The sequence below is a fragment of the Argiope bruennichi genome, chromosome 5 (assembly GCF_947563725.1).
Source record: "Argiope bruennichi chromosome 5, qqArgBrue1.1, whole genome shotgun sequence".
In the NCBI taxonomy this organism is placed as follows: domain Eukaryota; kingdom Metazoa; phylum Arthropoda; class Arachnida; order Araneae; family Araneidae; genus Argiope; species Argiope bruennichi.
In genome coordinates, this window is record NC_079155.1 from 53,373,719 (window position 1) to 53,391,226 (window position 17,508).

Here is a 17,508-nt window from a genome sequence, read left to right on the forward strand (position 1 = left end):
ATTGTTGCTTTTTTTTTTTTTTTTTTTTTTGTTATTTATAAACTTATTAATTAACAGCTAACTTAAAAGCCTTATTCACTTTCTTAATCTTATTTCTAGATATTTTATTTTTTTGTTGTTGTCTTTGTTTTTGGCAATAACTTTTGAATATTACTACAACATAAAATAATTGTTTTCAATCTTCAGTCAGTTCTTAAATAATTTAAACATGTGTTTCAACAATATGTTTGTGTACATACATACACACACACATACAAGCCATATAACATGCAAAAATGCATTATGCTTGTATGAAAAAAAATGATCTTTCTATGTTTTGTTATCATGTTAACAAAAGCTGAAAGTAATAGGTTAACTCTCACAAAAAAACTAAATCTAGGAAAATGTAATTCTTAACATGTATCTATGAAATAAAATATGAAACATATTTTTTAGAAGAACAAATGCAAGAAAAGGATTTCTGTAACTTAAAATATCTTTTATTAATTTGATAGTTATAGTCAGCTCAATACCTTTGGAGTTTTCTTTGACCTATTAATGTTTATGATTGCAATATAAATATTTACTGATATATAAACTGAGATTTTATTATTTGAAATGATAATGTTTTAGAACTCTAAATATTAATGTATAATAAGAATTTGATCATTGTAAAATCAAGTACATGTAAATAAAGTATAAATGCCAAAAGGTGTGATTTTATTCATCTAAATTTAGTAATAAATTAGCCAATAAAAAAATCATGTTGGAATTTAAAATTGTCAACTTTATTATTTATTTGATGTCTTTGACAACATGGCTGATTTGTCAGGATATTGGTTGTACTTAATTTCAATTATATCTCATATTTGACACTGTAGGTCAAATGATGTGGGCTGTAGAGAGTTAACACACATTCATTCATCTTTATTATTATTATAATAGATATTATTTTTTTTAAAAAAAAAAAGGGATCAAAAGTGATAAATCTTGTGCTTCCTCCTTATCTGACAGTAAAATAATTTTAATAGTATGTAAATATATAATATATTAAATGAAAAAAAAAATGTTTACTTTACATCAAATGATACTTAGTTATATATTATAAAAGAACCAATAAAAAAAAGAAAGAAATGTATCTTTATGATTATGAGAGGTGTCTTTTTTTTTTAAATTTAAAATCTATAAAATACTTTATTTAAAGATTTATATCAGTATATGTTTTGCTAAAGTATGCAAGGAAGATTGGCAAAAAATCATTACTCCTCTTTTATTTCTGTATAATGTAACTAAGTTTATATGTCTGTACTATTCTAAATGGTATGGCATGAAATAAGAAAGGTGAAATATTAAGAGAAAACTTCTGCACACATGCTAACAAATAACAGAAATGGGACTTAATTTTAGAAAATATATTCTCATAAGCACATCTATCAATAATTGTCTTGTAAAAATGTTTATATTAATAACATAAAATTTTAATAAAATCACTAAGAAAGAGACTATATATATATATATATATGTTCATTACTTTTTAATTTCTTTCAACACTCAGGATCAGAAACACCATTAAATAATATAGAACATTATTAGTAATAACAATTTTTGTGTATGGCAAAAGCAGTGGTAGTGATAATCATTACAATAATTTTATTTGCTTTGAATACCATTTTTGATGAGAATTTTTAGAAATATACAAGTATACATTTATCATACAAGTTTATAATTATATTATTGAATGATTTTAGAAATTTGAGGGAAGAAATTGTGAAAAAAATTATTCATTTTTAAGCTATCACATATCTTATTCCTCAAAACAACAGTCTGATCCACAGTAAATATGTTAATGGTCCAGTGGCCATAACACTATATAATAAAATTGTAAATAATACATTTTTACTGTAATTTTTAAAATTCATAATTAAACTCTTTTAACAGATCAAGTTCAGTAGAAACTGCATGGTATCAGAAATATACAGGGGGAAAAAACATTTTAAGGCTGAGAGTTGTATATGGAACAAGTTTCAGGATTTAAAATCCTTGGAATCATAGTTTTATTCATTTCTTAAAATTTTTTCCATAGACATAGAATGTATATTTCGCAGACAGATTTGAAACTTGAAATATAAAATTATTTCCTTCTTCTGAAGTAATTATAGATATGAGCACTTATTTTCACTTGACATGAAATAAGTTCACTGTCAGATAGAGAATTACTAATATTCACCTTGTATCATTTTGAAATTAATACTATTCACAACTTATTTCCTGAAATAGGAATGAGGGTAGTTGAAGATTCCTCGTGCAAAGAAGGAAGCATTGATATCAGTTTGTCTTTCTTCTTTTATATGACATTTTTAAAATAGACCAACATTTCCAGAAAGTTTTTTTTTTTTTTTTTTTTTGTCTTCTATATAAACCTTGTTTAATATGAGTTTGATATATTTGCTATAAAGAATGAGTGGAATTTATGATAATCACTTTACAATGCAATTGGAACAAGATTTTGTATAAATATTTCAAATAAATTATTGAATCCATGAATCAAGAATCCTTTTAATTAAATAAATGTTGGTTTGATGATACCTATAATTTGATGTCACCTAACTGATACTGATAATTTGATTTCAGCTAATTACTTATTTCATTGTTTTTTATTATGTACAAGTTAAAATTTTTGAATGTTGATTCCAAAGAAATATTTCACCCTATGAGCCCTGCCCGCCCGATATCGCCCCATTCGATAGGCGCCTATCGACTGGGGCGGTCAGGACTCATAGGATTAAAGCAGATTGTAGGTAAAACTGGTAATGCAAAATATCATATGTGCGTATATGTATTGTAAAGTATAAGCATATAATTTAAACGCATCAAATATTTTAATAAATTTAACCTTGAAGTTATGACTAAGTTGTGAAAGGATAAAACTACAGGGTTGTGTAAAAATACTTTTTTTATGCAAAATAAAATTTTCTATTTATAAAGTCTACAATAGAATAAGAATTTCAGAAAAATAATTTTAATTTCAAAATTATCTTTATATAAGAATTTAAAACAGGGAACACATAGTAATATTAACTGTTACTGAATAACTATTATTTAATTATTGCATAATTTAAGCAAACAAAATTAATTTATAACGCAAGAACTACTGAAAATTTCGGAATGGAATTTGACACTCACTTATATATAAAGGCATATTGGGCCCAAAATTTTGAAAAATCTGTTTCCGTAATGGAAAAATTCCGTGATACTAACACTATGTTAATCATCTTTATTAATTACTTTTTCGACTTATATAAACCTGTTTTCTTGAATAATTTTCATCGACACCAAATATAACATAAAAAGTCATAAACATCACGAAAACTCAGATTTTTATTCTCAGAGGCCCGTATATGAAAGTAATGAGAAACCGTATATGCATTTTTGGAGATAATTTCTTCTAACGATTGAAACCAGAATTCGAATTATAACATAAAAAAGAAAGGATTACAATTTTAGTAATAAAATAATCTATCAAATTTATTTAAATTGTTGCGACTTAACGTATTGCATTTATATGTATGTTAAAGTAAAGACAGATAGTTAATTTCCTGATGGACTCAGTTCTAAATATGATACGTATCTATATTTTATGTGCTGAATCTTTCTATCACAATTCATCTATCTAGCTTTTTATGTTTTGAATTATCGTGTTCACCTGCACCTTTCAGTAAAATCAATTTTATTTCCAGTCAATTCTTTAATTTTTCAAGATTTTAATGTTATAGTAATACTTTTTATTACTTCAGTCATTTTATTTATTTTCAGGCACTTAGTGACTATACTAAATACATTTATTTTCGTACATATTCATTGCTATTTATTTTAATAAGGAGAAAATTTTCAAAATAATAACTAATCAAGTTTAATAAATTGTCATGCACTCAGTTTTTGAATTAGAAGTATGAATATTCTTTAAATTTTCTAAGCCTTGCTTGTGACAATTCTTTAGAATATTCATACTATTTACATTCTCTCTCATCTTCTTTCATTTTCGTAGCTCTATTTTTAAAAAGTTGGTGGGAAAATGACGGAAGAGCTGTATTTTTTATTACTTTATTGCTTAGTAAACAAAATTTTTCAACGTCTTCTAGTTTACCGACTAAAATTTTTAAAAACCAAAAATGAGAAAATTAAAATTCGCATCTTTGCAAATATTCTCTTCATAACCTGTCAAATGGAAAGTGAAATTTTTTTCTGAAGAGACAAATATTTGCATATAGGCAATTTAAAGTATTAATTTAAAGTCTTATCAGTGGTTTTCAAGTATTACGATTTCTTCAAACTTCCACATCATATAAATGGAGATATTTTATTGTAATTCGAGGAATTTTGTCGATTTGCAGTGTAATATTCATACTAATCAAAATATTTTTTTAAGTTGCAATCTTAACTTTAAAATAAAAATAAAAAACGCAGCTAAACTTAATGTTAACAGAAATAGTCTCCCTGAAACTTTTTCATATACTCTCTAATAATGATGTTATCATCCCTCCTCCTACCACAAAAATGGACCTTAATAAAGGTCGTATACATCACGAGTATTCAAATTTTTATCTTCAGAGCCCCGTAAATGAGACCATTGTGCTTCTTAATACAGCTATGCAAACTGCGTGTGTATTCTAGGAACGGTTTCTTCTACCGATTGTACCCCGAATCCCAAAAATAACAGAAAAACAGGATTGCAATTTTAGTAACAAAATTACCTACCAAATTTCATTTATTTTGATTTCAGTTATCGCATTTAGATATTATTTAAAATATGACGTGGAACTATATTTTAGGTGCTTTCTATAAAATCTTATAATCTATCTCTCTACGTTTTGTACTTATCGTGTTCATCTGTACTCAAATAGCCGTACAGACTTCCTGTGCATGGATTTCGTTCAAAATTTGATAGAAATCTACAAATTTAGTATAAAAACTATGCACCAAATTTTGTACATGTAGATAGTACATACAATTATAATTCTCGAAAGAATACATAAATAAATAAAATAAAATTTAAGTAAATTGAAAGTCATGATTTTGATTACTGTGTATGTTTCAGATCTTCCCGAGTTTGAAAACATGTTTTGAGAACATTATAATTGAAAAATGATTTGAGCTACATGTACGAAATTTGGTGCATGAATTTTATGCTAAATTTGAAGATTTCATTAAAATTTTGAACGCAATCCATTCTTAGGAAGTCTGTAGGGCTACTTGAGTACAGGTGAACATAATAAGTAAAAATGCGTTAAGAGTTAGATAATAAGGTTTTATTAAAGTACCTAAAATATAATTCTTTGTACATCACAAACATAAACAAAATCCTACGAAATCAGGTTTTAAACACTAGCAATAAACAAATAGCCAACATTAAAACAACAACAATAAAATATTTATTTATTTTTTAATTAAATTTTTTTTTTCATTAACGAAATAAAGAGTAAGTATTATAATCTTTAAAACATTTGACTTGAGATTTTGACGAATGTCTTCGTTTTAAACCTCAATAAGTACAAAAGAAAAGAAATTGGTATAAAGTTTCACTGTTTGTTTGTTTGTCCTGGAACGCGATAACTCAATAGCGCTTTGAGCTCGACAAATGAAATTTGGTTCATGATATTTACACCAAATTTGTTTTCTACCAAATTTTGATCGAAATCCATTCAGATATAGTCTATCTGTCCAGCTGCGCTAATATAAATTAACATGATAAAAGGAATAGAGCTAGATGGATAAAATTTGGTACATAGATTTAACATTTTATGTTTAGATATCTATCTCATTCGAAACCAAATCAGTCAAGGGGTTGACCGTCTGTTTTTCCATATATTAAAAATAGAATTTTCACAAGCACTCTATGAATTTGTGACAACAATTGTAGTTTTGTATAAAATTTTGTTTTCAATGGATTTTGGAAAAAATTCGTCTCAAACCCAAGTTTAGTTTTCGGTTTCTATTAACAGCATGCTATGGAGTAATCCTTCTAAAAAAACCGTCGAAAATCACTCGATAGATTCAGTAAAAACACTAAATTTACGCCAAAGATTTATATTTCATAACCGTTCTTTGCGAATATTATAATAAAAATACAAGCCTTTATCCAAGATCCGCAATTTTATGTGGGAATAGGGAAAGAGATGACACCCTTATTAAAGCATAACGATGAAGTTTTGGGAAGATCACTCCAGCTGGCTTATTTAATTTCAAAATAAGATTTAATTTAAAAGAATGTTTTTTATTAGCCAGGGCCCTGTCTATATAGTTTACTAGTATTCTTAAGTCCAATACTCAGATTGTATTACAAACTTTCCATACTTTTACCTTTACTTTAAAATTACTTTTTACCCGATTATCTGAAAGACATTGTAATGTTTCCTTACTAAATACCCCTCCCCCCCATCCTCGTCCTCAAAAAAGTCACAAATGTAAATGTCCTAATTTTGGGATAATTCCGAAATACATTTTTTATATTTCGGAAGCAAAAACTTGGTTTTTAAAAATTATTGGAAAAATAGAATATTTTGAAGTATTTATTTATTTGGAGAGTTTTAAAATATGTTGCAGATTACATTTTCATATGTTTACCTTCATTTTCAGCGTTATTTTAAACAAATATTGTAACAATCAGTAATTAATAAATGAAAATGTTTGATGTTTCTATTTAAAGAGTCAGTTACAAAACAAGTATTGAAATAATACATATAATTATTAGTATAATCAAAAATATTAATTTATTGTCATCGAAAGATATTGTTCTAAACTAATGGAGTTCGCTGAAATTTTTAGTTTTAAAAACTATGTTTCTTGTCTATAAATAATTTAATAGATAAAACTTTATCAAAGTAGATGTTAAAAATATTAGATATTTTTGATTAAAAGTCGACATTCAATTCTTTCTTTGACGATCTATGCTTTTTTTTTTTGCATGTGTTATTCATTAATTTTTTAAAAGAAATTATAAATTTAAGGAATTTATTTTTAGTTTCATTAAAAAGTTAAAATTAATTGACTATGAGTTATTTTATTGTTTGAATTAATCACATGATTATAAATTAAATTGGAAAAAACTGAGTATCAAAATTTCTATCTCGAATTAAATCATCGAAATCTTCTGCCCGGCGTGTAAAATTTCAACTTATTCTGACTTTCCAATTATTTTTTTAAAAGAAAAAAAGTCCTCATTAAATTCACAATAATATCACTCATCCATTTGGCTTAACTACTGTTGACTTCATCTCGCTCTCCGGTATTTTTTTTTTTTTGTTTTTTTGTTAAAATAAGTATTATCTACTTAAGAAGTGACCTATTTTTACTTTTTTTAAAGATATATACGAACCCTCAATCCTTACGCATGCGCAGAAAAGAGGACAACTTCGTCACTTTTACTTATTATACGAACCCTCAAGCATAGCCACGCCTCCTCCAGGATGATTGACACGGACAACTTCGTCACCGGTCTGGATAGTTTTCCTACCGGGAGGGTCGTTCATGAAATTTAGAAATTAGTAGCCTGGGAAAATTCTGCTTTCATCAAAAAAGCGAAATGCATAGTTTTGCTACTCTTGTGGCAGCACATATTCCATAGTGACATACGACTTCCTAAATGTTAACTTTTGGAAGTGCAATAATTTTGAATACCAATGTTTATTATATCTAATTTAAATGTGTGTATCGGCATTATGGTTAGATCATGCTTAAGTGATAAGCATAAAACGACCTTGGCTATTTAAAATAAAAAAAATTATCATGACGGCAAAAACAACGTGAAGAATCTCCCTCATATTTCGGAAGATATCGTTTGGCGCTTTTTACGACGCCAGTTATGATATCGAAGGAGATTTCGTAGCTCTGCATAGCGCGTAAGGTTGGCTGTTTTTAAAGTAATAGCTATTTTTCACTTTCCTCCAAACATTTATTTCCTGATGAAATAATTATTTTACTAGTAAATGAATCAGGCATCTATGTAACAATTTTTTTTATCTAAAATGTTAAAACTTGTAATCACAAAGTACGATAGTAAGTACGATAGCTCCAATGAAATCAATTCATATTATAATGGTGCACATAAAAATACTCTCCATCAGCATTTTGTAATTTATTAAAAATCTTTCAGATAGGAAAAGAACAACAGTAAATAGAATATATATTTAGATGACAATAGACATGTGCAAGTTGTCACATGGTATCATTGGTTTGGGTATAAAGTAAGACTTCTTAATATTAGTGTCTGGTTTCACCCCAAGCATGATAAAATCGTCCCAACTTTTCAAAAACTCACTGAAATACGTTATCTTACGAGAACAAATGATATGAGATGAGAACAAATTAATCGATTTGTAAATTAAATGCCAAACGATTACTTAACAATTAAATTTTAAACATAAATTTTCACTGTTGTTGAGTTTGAAAGAAAATTTTTTCTAATAAAGAAAATATTTTATGACTATTTTTTCTTCGTCACTTTGATTTGCACTCTCTCAAAAGCTTCTGCAGTTTAAAGTTTATTTTATGATATCAAAAAAAGTGAATTTTCATACTCTATGAAATAGATTCAACATAGGAAAAATTAAATCAATAAAATTTTTTATTAATTCAATAATTGTAAGAAAAATGCTTGAAATAGCAACTAGTTCTACAATTTGTTAAAAACTAACTGATTTTATCAATCAGCTGGTTGTCCGGAAATATTTTTTCTTTCTTTTTAACTTCAATAAATCTCTTATGTATAATTTACTGTTCATACTTCCTTCATCAAAAGTTTATATTCATCAAATTGTCATGAGCATTAAAACAGTGTTATTTGTATGCAAGAACTTTCTTAATAGTTTCATATTTGGATAATCTACCCTCTAAGCGGACTTTATATTTCGCGAATATTTTGACATTCTTTTTTCTCATGGAATAAATGAATTCATCTTTAGTTTTCAGCAATGCATGAAACACCCAAGACAAAATATTTGATGAAACAATAAAAACGATTGGATTTTCAATGTAACAAAGAAATGAATTTTAGAAAATTGTGAAAAAAAATCTGTTTAAAAAAAAAACTGTTCAAACTGGGGGAGAGGGAGGGGAATTACATGATAAATAAATTGATATAAAACGGATTTTTTTTTCTTTTTAAAATCTCGTAAAAATTGTTTTCCTGAAATAGTATTTTCGGAAATTATGATGAAGATCATTAAAAATTGTAATAAGTAAATCTAAAAAAAATGCATGATGCAAAAGTAAGTGGTTATAAAAAATACCGAAATCTCACTAAATTCTATTTCTAAATAAAATGTTAAGAAAAAAAAGCTGCTTATAGAACCGATAGAACCAGTTTCTTCCTTCCAAAGTGCATTTCAGCCAAATATGCTAGCTCTAGGTCACTTTCTGACTTTTGGTGAGCTAACAGACGTACTCAAATATTCTCCTTTAATATTTTAATTTATAACTAAATTAATTCATAATTTTTTTCTAATTAAAATGTAGTCTTTTTTTTTTTTTTTTTTTTTTTTTGCAAAAATAAATGCGAAACATTCCATTTCTAGAAGTTCTTTACATAATATTTCCTTATATATATTCGTGAGATAATGAATATATGATCTACATCTTAAAGTTCGTCTTCTCAGAATCACTACAAATTTTAAAGTTGAAACACTTAATTCTCGAAATACGAATACAAAAAAAAAAAAAAAAAAAGTTTTTAATGTTTACGGTATTATGTTGAAAACAAGGAATAATTTTTCTTCCCAACTTAAAATTTCAACAAATTTCTTACTTTTGATGAAAGAACAGACTATTCGAATCAATTCAGGTGATGAAAAAAATTCTATACAGTTGAAAAATGATTTTTAAAAAAAAACCCTTAATATAAATGTACTAAGATTCAATTTATGCATATTCAGTCCAAATAATTCTAGGTATTTTGTAATTCAGACATTTATTTTACCGGCAAAGGTTTTAGCTTGCCCTCTTTCTTTTCCGTCTTAGCAATTTTTTAATTTAATTTTATTTTATACTAAATGTAATTTTCTTTTATAATTACCACATTTTTTTATACCAAAATATTAAAAATGGAAACCTTTTTCTTGAATCTAAAAAAAGAAAAAAATTATTATTATTGTCTTACAAAATGAAAGTTAGAAGTTAGTTTCGAACAATTACGCCAATTTATAGTTTTAAACTGAATTTTCTTGAATAAAATCTAATCTTCTTCTAAAATTAATATAAATTAAATAGAATCCTGATTAAACCAATATTTTTTTTCCAATGCATTTTCATTTAACTTGACGCTTAATACATACAAGAGAGAATTTAGTGATTCATTTTACGCTTACTTCCTAATGCGCTATTTTTAACATTTTGGACACATTTATATTTTTGATGAAAATATAAATGTGTTCAAACTTTATATTTAACTGTTGTTGATTTTTAAAATAATTTATCTAATGCTTACAAGTATACATGAAAAAGTTTGTTTTTTGAAACTGCTTTCGTTGATATTAGGAATGTAGTACCGAAATCAGAATTTGAAGAATCGCCAGCCTTCAAAAACAACTTTGCTAAAAAAAAAAAAAAAAAAAAAAAAAATGTGTCACCGTTTTTGTGATTATTAAAAGTGTAACTTTTTAATGATTTTGCATAAAGCATTAATAGGTTGAGAAACTGCTGCAAAAATTAAGCACTTTTTAAGCACCCTAGACCCCAAAAATAAGCATCTTTGTATAAGTATGCATACATAAACTGCATATTTTCTAAGCATAGTATTTTTTTTTCTGCTAAATAACAATGCATAGTTTTTATTGGAAAAAAAAATCTTAAAAATTAATTTTAAATGCTGATTTTTTAAATTTTATTTCTTATTTGCACAACATTTACAATTGTAAAATTATGCATTTTTAGATTTGACAAAAGCACAGAATTGATCATTAAAAAAAACTATTAATACCAAAAAAAAATGAAGTAAAATTTTATAAGATTAATAATAAAGAACTGTGAGCTCTATCAACATTTTTTAAAATGTCGATAGTGATATAGAAGCTCAGCATCACCACAAATTTTGTATTTGATTTTTATAAGCAACAACAATTAGGATACAATATGGCTGAGATGGACAGAGTAAATTTCTCCTTGCACTGTCTCATTCTATTAAGAAATTTTATTTGCAATCTTATAAAGCCAAGAACTAAAGCATTCCTATGGTTATCATTATAAGACTGACAAAACTGTCATAAAATTGATGATAGAACAATGCCATGTTCTAAATAAGTTTTTTAAATCATTTTTAATGGAAAAGAATAGCAAATGATCAGACTAAAAAGAAATTGTCTTATTGTCTCTTATTTCTAAAGTGTAGTAAAAGTCTTTGTCGAACGTTTCAAGTTCATAAAATTTAATTAAAACCGACTCTTTAACCTTTAAGCAAAAATTCTTATTTAGAAAAAATTACAAAAGAAACGTTATATATTTTACGAAAAAATGAAAATACTTTAACAAATCCTATTTTTTATAAATAACAAAAACAAATTCATAAAATCAAAAAAAAAAAAGTTTTGTTGTTAGAAGCAAAATGGAAATAAATCAGCAGAGAGTCTTCCCAAAATATTCTCGTTTATTTCCAGGAAATGCCTTGTGTGGCATTGGCATACAATAGTTAGGGGATATTAACACTAGGCGTGAATTAAATATTTTTACTGATTCTATATATATTATACTGATGTTACATATATGATGATATGTTATACTATATATGCTATTGTTTCTAAAGCAGCTTTTCTCAACTTCGATATATCGTTTTGATGCATCAAATTCATCCTGTTATTTTCATATTTTCCGTTGATCGGACATATTGAATATTCATTAACAACCAATAAAAATTTAAATATATACATACCAGGCATAACTTAAATAAATTCTTCGACATTTAAAACATTAAAAATTGAAATTAGAATGTTTTTCGATTCGCAATAAGTACGGCATAGTATGCATTTCGTACTGCCGGTACCAGATAACTAATCCAGTATTTTAATAAATGGCACTACATATTGTTGAAGAAAAAAAGGAGCAAAATAAATAAACAAATAAATAAATTTAAAAAAGAAAGAAGAAAATAACTAAGCGTTATCTGAATATGTGCTAGAACATATGGAATACTTCCATTTTGTTGGTTTCTTTTTTTTTTTTTGATACATCCGGTAAACAAGACTTTACGACCATGATATCGAATTATCATATTCAACTTGTGGGGAAAAAAACAAAACAAAAAATAATTTGTTCTTCATGAGAAAATTAAGTACTTTTTTTTGAAAACCAAGCAATTTTAAGGAGCTTAAAAATGGTTTTCAAATGGTACAACTTTTCATGACGTTACGCATCCTGATCAAGAAATCGGAGTAGTAGAATAGTAATAAAATTCTCCAGCGCTGGCCCCAATTACTCAAAATACAGTTGATTAATCATTAAGAGACGGATAATAATCTTATGAAATTTTAATAATAAATATATAATTTTAATGATTTTTCATAAGACCTAAACTAATATAAATATTATAACAACAGTTATTTTCATTTCCATAGAAGGTTTCAATACTGTAACCTTACAGGAGCAGTGATGTATATTCCGATCATTCGCCTTTCTGTATTCATTCAACTAAATTTGAATTATTTGGTGCCTAGATAATGAAATGATTTACTTAATTACATGTTAGATTAACAGTATGAATTATTTTAATAAAGTTATTTTAATTGAATACATAAAAATTGAAAATGATTAATTTTAAAGATTAGGACAAAACTACTTTTTAAAATCATTCTCTTTGCCATCTTTTATCATTGTAAAGTTTTCATAGTTTTATTTTAGCTTACTACTGAAAGTATATCTGAGTACTTTTATTTTTAGAGAGATTTATTTTAAATTGATTCTTCAGATTCAGTTTATTTAGCAGAATTTCTAAGTAAGGAGAGTCTGAAAATGAAATATAATTTTCTCTTAATTGCCAATTATTTATTCTTCAATTTTGCGCCCCCTAACAATGAAGTCGATGGCTGTTACCCTTTCTGCTGCACCTTAATTATTCCACTAATCAGATGTGAATTGGTTTATGACTATCGAATATAATGAGCTGATGCATGAAATTTGATGACGCGTTGAAGCATGATCCTTTAAATTTGTCAAGGTAAATGAATGTTGTTAATATTAACCGAACTTTTCTCAATTTGAAATTTAATCAGTTCATCATAGAACATGGGTTATTTAAATAGATTCAATTTATGTTTGCCATGATCGTTACGTGTGTGGCAACAAAAATAATCCAGATCATTATGTTACTGTCTGACCTCGAATAACAATAATTCGATTAACTAAAACCAGCGCAGGAAGCTTAAGAATTGGCACCAACATATAACTCAAAATTAAAGCGGAAAAAAAATATCTGAAGCACGAATAACGAAGCTTCTTTAAAAATAGAGGTATAATATCCATAAAAAAAATAAAAAATGAAAAAAAAAAAGAAAAGATTTTAAGTATTTTCATTAACCACTAAGATATTTATTGTGTACACTTTTCAGTACATGTTGTATGTTGACCTGCTTTTTTTTTTATTTTCTCGTTTAAAAAATATTATAATCGTCGCTGTAAATTCCGTCTCGAGCTTTTGATGAATCACCATTTTTCAGGTTCCAGACTTCCTTGAGTTCGAAAAGCATATATATATATATATATGTTGCCGAAATCAACCGACAGATTCGGAAGGGTGATAGTAGGCATCAAGAGGATAAGTACAACATGAGGTACCAAACGTCGTTTAGTAGGTGAAAATCGCAAAAATATAGAAAGTGGGAGAACTGTTGAAAACTGTAAGAAAATTTATAAAAAAAATAGCAAATGGTGTTTCAACAATGAATTTTTTTTAAAGTGAAAACACATACTTAGAAGTTTTTTTTTTTTTTTTTTTTTCCTCCATGTAGGTAACATGCCAATTTGATGATCCAAAGGGTCGTAAATTACTGAAAACGAAAAAAGTAGTTTAAAATCCATTATTGCAAAAATATTAAAACTTCAAAAAAACAACAACAAAAAAAAAGCTTGAAAATGTAAGGAATTTTATATTCTATAATTTGTAGAATATGAAATTGTAGAATATAAGCTTGTAGTGTCAGAATAGAGGGTTTTTAAAGATATTCTAGAAAAGTTAAAATGGGAACCAGAAAACATCGCTGCAACATCAGTACCGATGTTCGCAGAGAGCGTTGTCAAATTCGAAAGCCAAATTCAGAGCAAGGATAATAGGCATTTAGTAGATGAAAAATTACCAGAAAACACAGGGTCGCAGGTAACGTTTTTCAATGAAAAATTACCAGAAAACACAGGGTCGCAGGTAACGTTTTTCTATGAAAATCGCTAATCGAGTAGATTTCACAAGCTGGATGATTGATGCCACACAGAAAGATGCACACTTTTCTGCTAGACTTTTATTCTCGGATGAAGCCTGCTTTACGAGAGAATGTGTGTTCAACATGCACAATGCGAATATTTGATCATTTGAAAATCTCCACATCACTATCTCGTCGAAGTACAACACGTATTGTCTGTAGGGATGACGAACATTTTAAGAGCTGTTATTACGTAACCAATATCAAAAAGTCACAAATACAAGTGATCAATACTTTTCAAAAAGGGGTGTGATTCAAATCCTTGATACGATCTTACTGAAGATATTTCGATTACACGTTTTGGATCACGATAGAAAGTAACAATCGATACGATATCTCTGAAATTTATCGGAGCGGTGATTCACCGGAAAGTGCGAGGCTTCACTGGAAAGTGCGAAGTCACCGCTCCACTTTACGGGAGTGACCGATATTAGTATTTGATGATGCACTTTTCCATACAGATCATTTTTAATTGCTGTTGACATGATTGACTTTGATTACATGTATTCTGTTTACTACTGGCGCTATCTATTGGTAGAATATAGGAGTAAAGTAAACATTTTAAAGAAATGACATATATTTTTAACTCACCTTTTCCAGAAAATGGTTCACTTTAATAAATAAATTAAATAAATAGTTTTGAGGGGAAAAAAATAAAATTTAAGAAGTAAGCTGAAACAGATAAATTAATTCAATCACACGTTACTTAAATTAGTAAATTAAGTATTAATTACAATTAATAAATTTTATATTTAATATTAAGTAATAATTTTTAATTAATAATATGATTGGAATAACAGATATTTGGAACGCATATTTAAAAATAACAATAGCAATATTATTTGTTATTCAAAAAATCGTGGATTATGCATCTCTAATTGTCTGGACTGTGTCTTGCATGCCTCAGCGGCGGAAAGTACTTTTTTTTCTTGCAGCACCTTCCTCCGGATTTAATGCAGGGAGCACCGACAATTGTACGCCAGAGCATTTGGATAATGCATGATGAAGCACCAGCACGTTTAGTTTCATTCGTGAAATCTGACTTGTTGTTTGTGAATGAAGTTTAACGACCATCAATTCTGCAATGCTCATTAATGAATACTTATTCGCTGCTTTTATTTCTCTCGAACACATGAAAGATTTACATACGAGAAGTTTTCTTCGGGATTACCTTGTTCTTAATCCTTGCATTCATAGGATGATTCTCTTCGCTAGATTAACTGTCTTTCCGGCGTCTGTTTTTGCGATTTTCACTGAATAAACAGTATCGACAACCCTATGTTTTATGGTAATTTTTCATCTACTTAATGCCTATTATCCTTACTCTGAATTTGTCAACGCTCTCTCCGAACATCGGCATTGATGTTGCAGCGATGTTTTCTGGTTCCCATGTTAGTTTTTCTTGAATATCTTTAAAACTCACCAGTTCTCACACTACACGCTTATATCAAATTATAGATTATAAAATTCCTTACATTTTCAAGCTTTTTTTTTTCTTCAAGTTTTAATATTTTTGCAAATATGGGTTCTAAATTATTTTTTCGTTTTCAGTAATTTACGACCCCCTAGACCATCAAATCCGTATGTTACCAGCATTAAAAAAAAAAAAAAAAAATTAAGAATTTGCTTTCACTTTAAAAAAAATTCATAGTTAAAACACCACTTGTTATTTTTTTAAATTATTTTTTTACAGTTTCCAACAGTTCTCCGACTCTCTATATTTTTGCGATTTTCACCTACTAAACGTCGTTTGGTACCTCATGTTGTACTTATCCTCTTGATGCCTACTATCACCCTTCCGAATCTGTCGGTTGATTTCGGCAACATATATATATATATATATATATATGTTGTCTGATGATTCTTTATCCTCTTGATGCTTACTATCATCTCTCTGAACTTGTCGGTCGAATTCGACAACAACTTGTATATATTGGTATTATGTTTTCTATGTTACGATTATTCAAAAATGCTTGAAACCGGACAGGTTGAAATTTAGAATGTGTCTTTACACCAAATTTGTATATCTCTATTAAGTTTTCAAAGAAATACATTCACAGGAAATTTGTCTGTCTGTCTGATAGTGTAAGTGAACTCGATAACTACAAAAGTTAACTCTTTAACATCCAAGCACTTTTCAAGTGGCACTCCCTTTAACATCCAGACTTTCTCAGCGTGTCTCTGAAAGAAATGGACTCTTCCTAGCTGAGGGGCAGTTACCCCTTGCACTCTGAAGTAATAAAACTGTCGACGCTCTACCTTGAATAATTGCCTTGCGGTTTTCGACAACGAGATTCATTTTCCATCAGCTTAAGAGTTTTATTCTAATGTATTTATATTTTTTAGTGTGAAGTGTTTCGCTCATCATCTTTGTGGAGTATTTTCTTTTACAAAAAATTTGAAATTTATTCTATAATTTAGAAAATAGGGGTTATTATTTTTTTTTTTTTTTTTGTAATTTTTATGTTAGGTTTCCAAACCATTTAAATAAAAACTGGCTTTATTAGCAATTTCAAAAACATCTTTATGTTTCATTTAATTCTCAATAGGGTTGTACATTTTTTTTGTTGCCAAAATTAAATAATATGTTATATATTACCATGTAAAATTTTTTTACATAGTAATGTAAAACATACATTATACATATATCAATGCAATTAGTACATTTTTTTTTTTTTTTACATAGTATAGATGTCAATGCTTTTCAGTGATAAACAAGATAATGTTTTAAATCTTAATTTAATACCGAATTAAAAACAATCGTTGGATAAAAAAAATGCTATTGCTCTTTTTGAAAGATGTTTCGAAAATAATATGTTCTTTCAACACTCAGCTAAGATTTTTTTTTTTATTGTCTTTAGCATTTTTTTTTAGTATAAACAATTATCTTTATTGAATTTTTAAATATAAAATGTTATTTTGCATTTTCAATAGTGATACTAAGAGAAAAGTTTTAGAACTTTAATTAAATTTTTAAAGAAGTTTTCACATTTTTTTTTCCCAAAACCTTACGCATTCTTGCTTTTACATTAAATAATCGAAAAAGAATGTAGGGTAAACATAAATTCCAAAAATATCT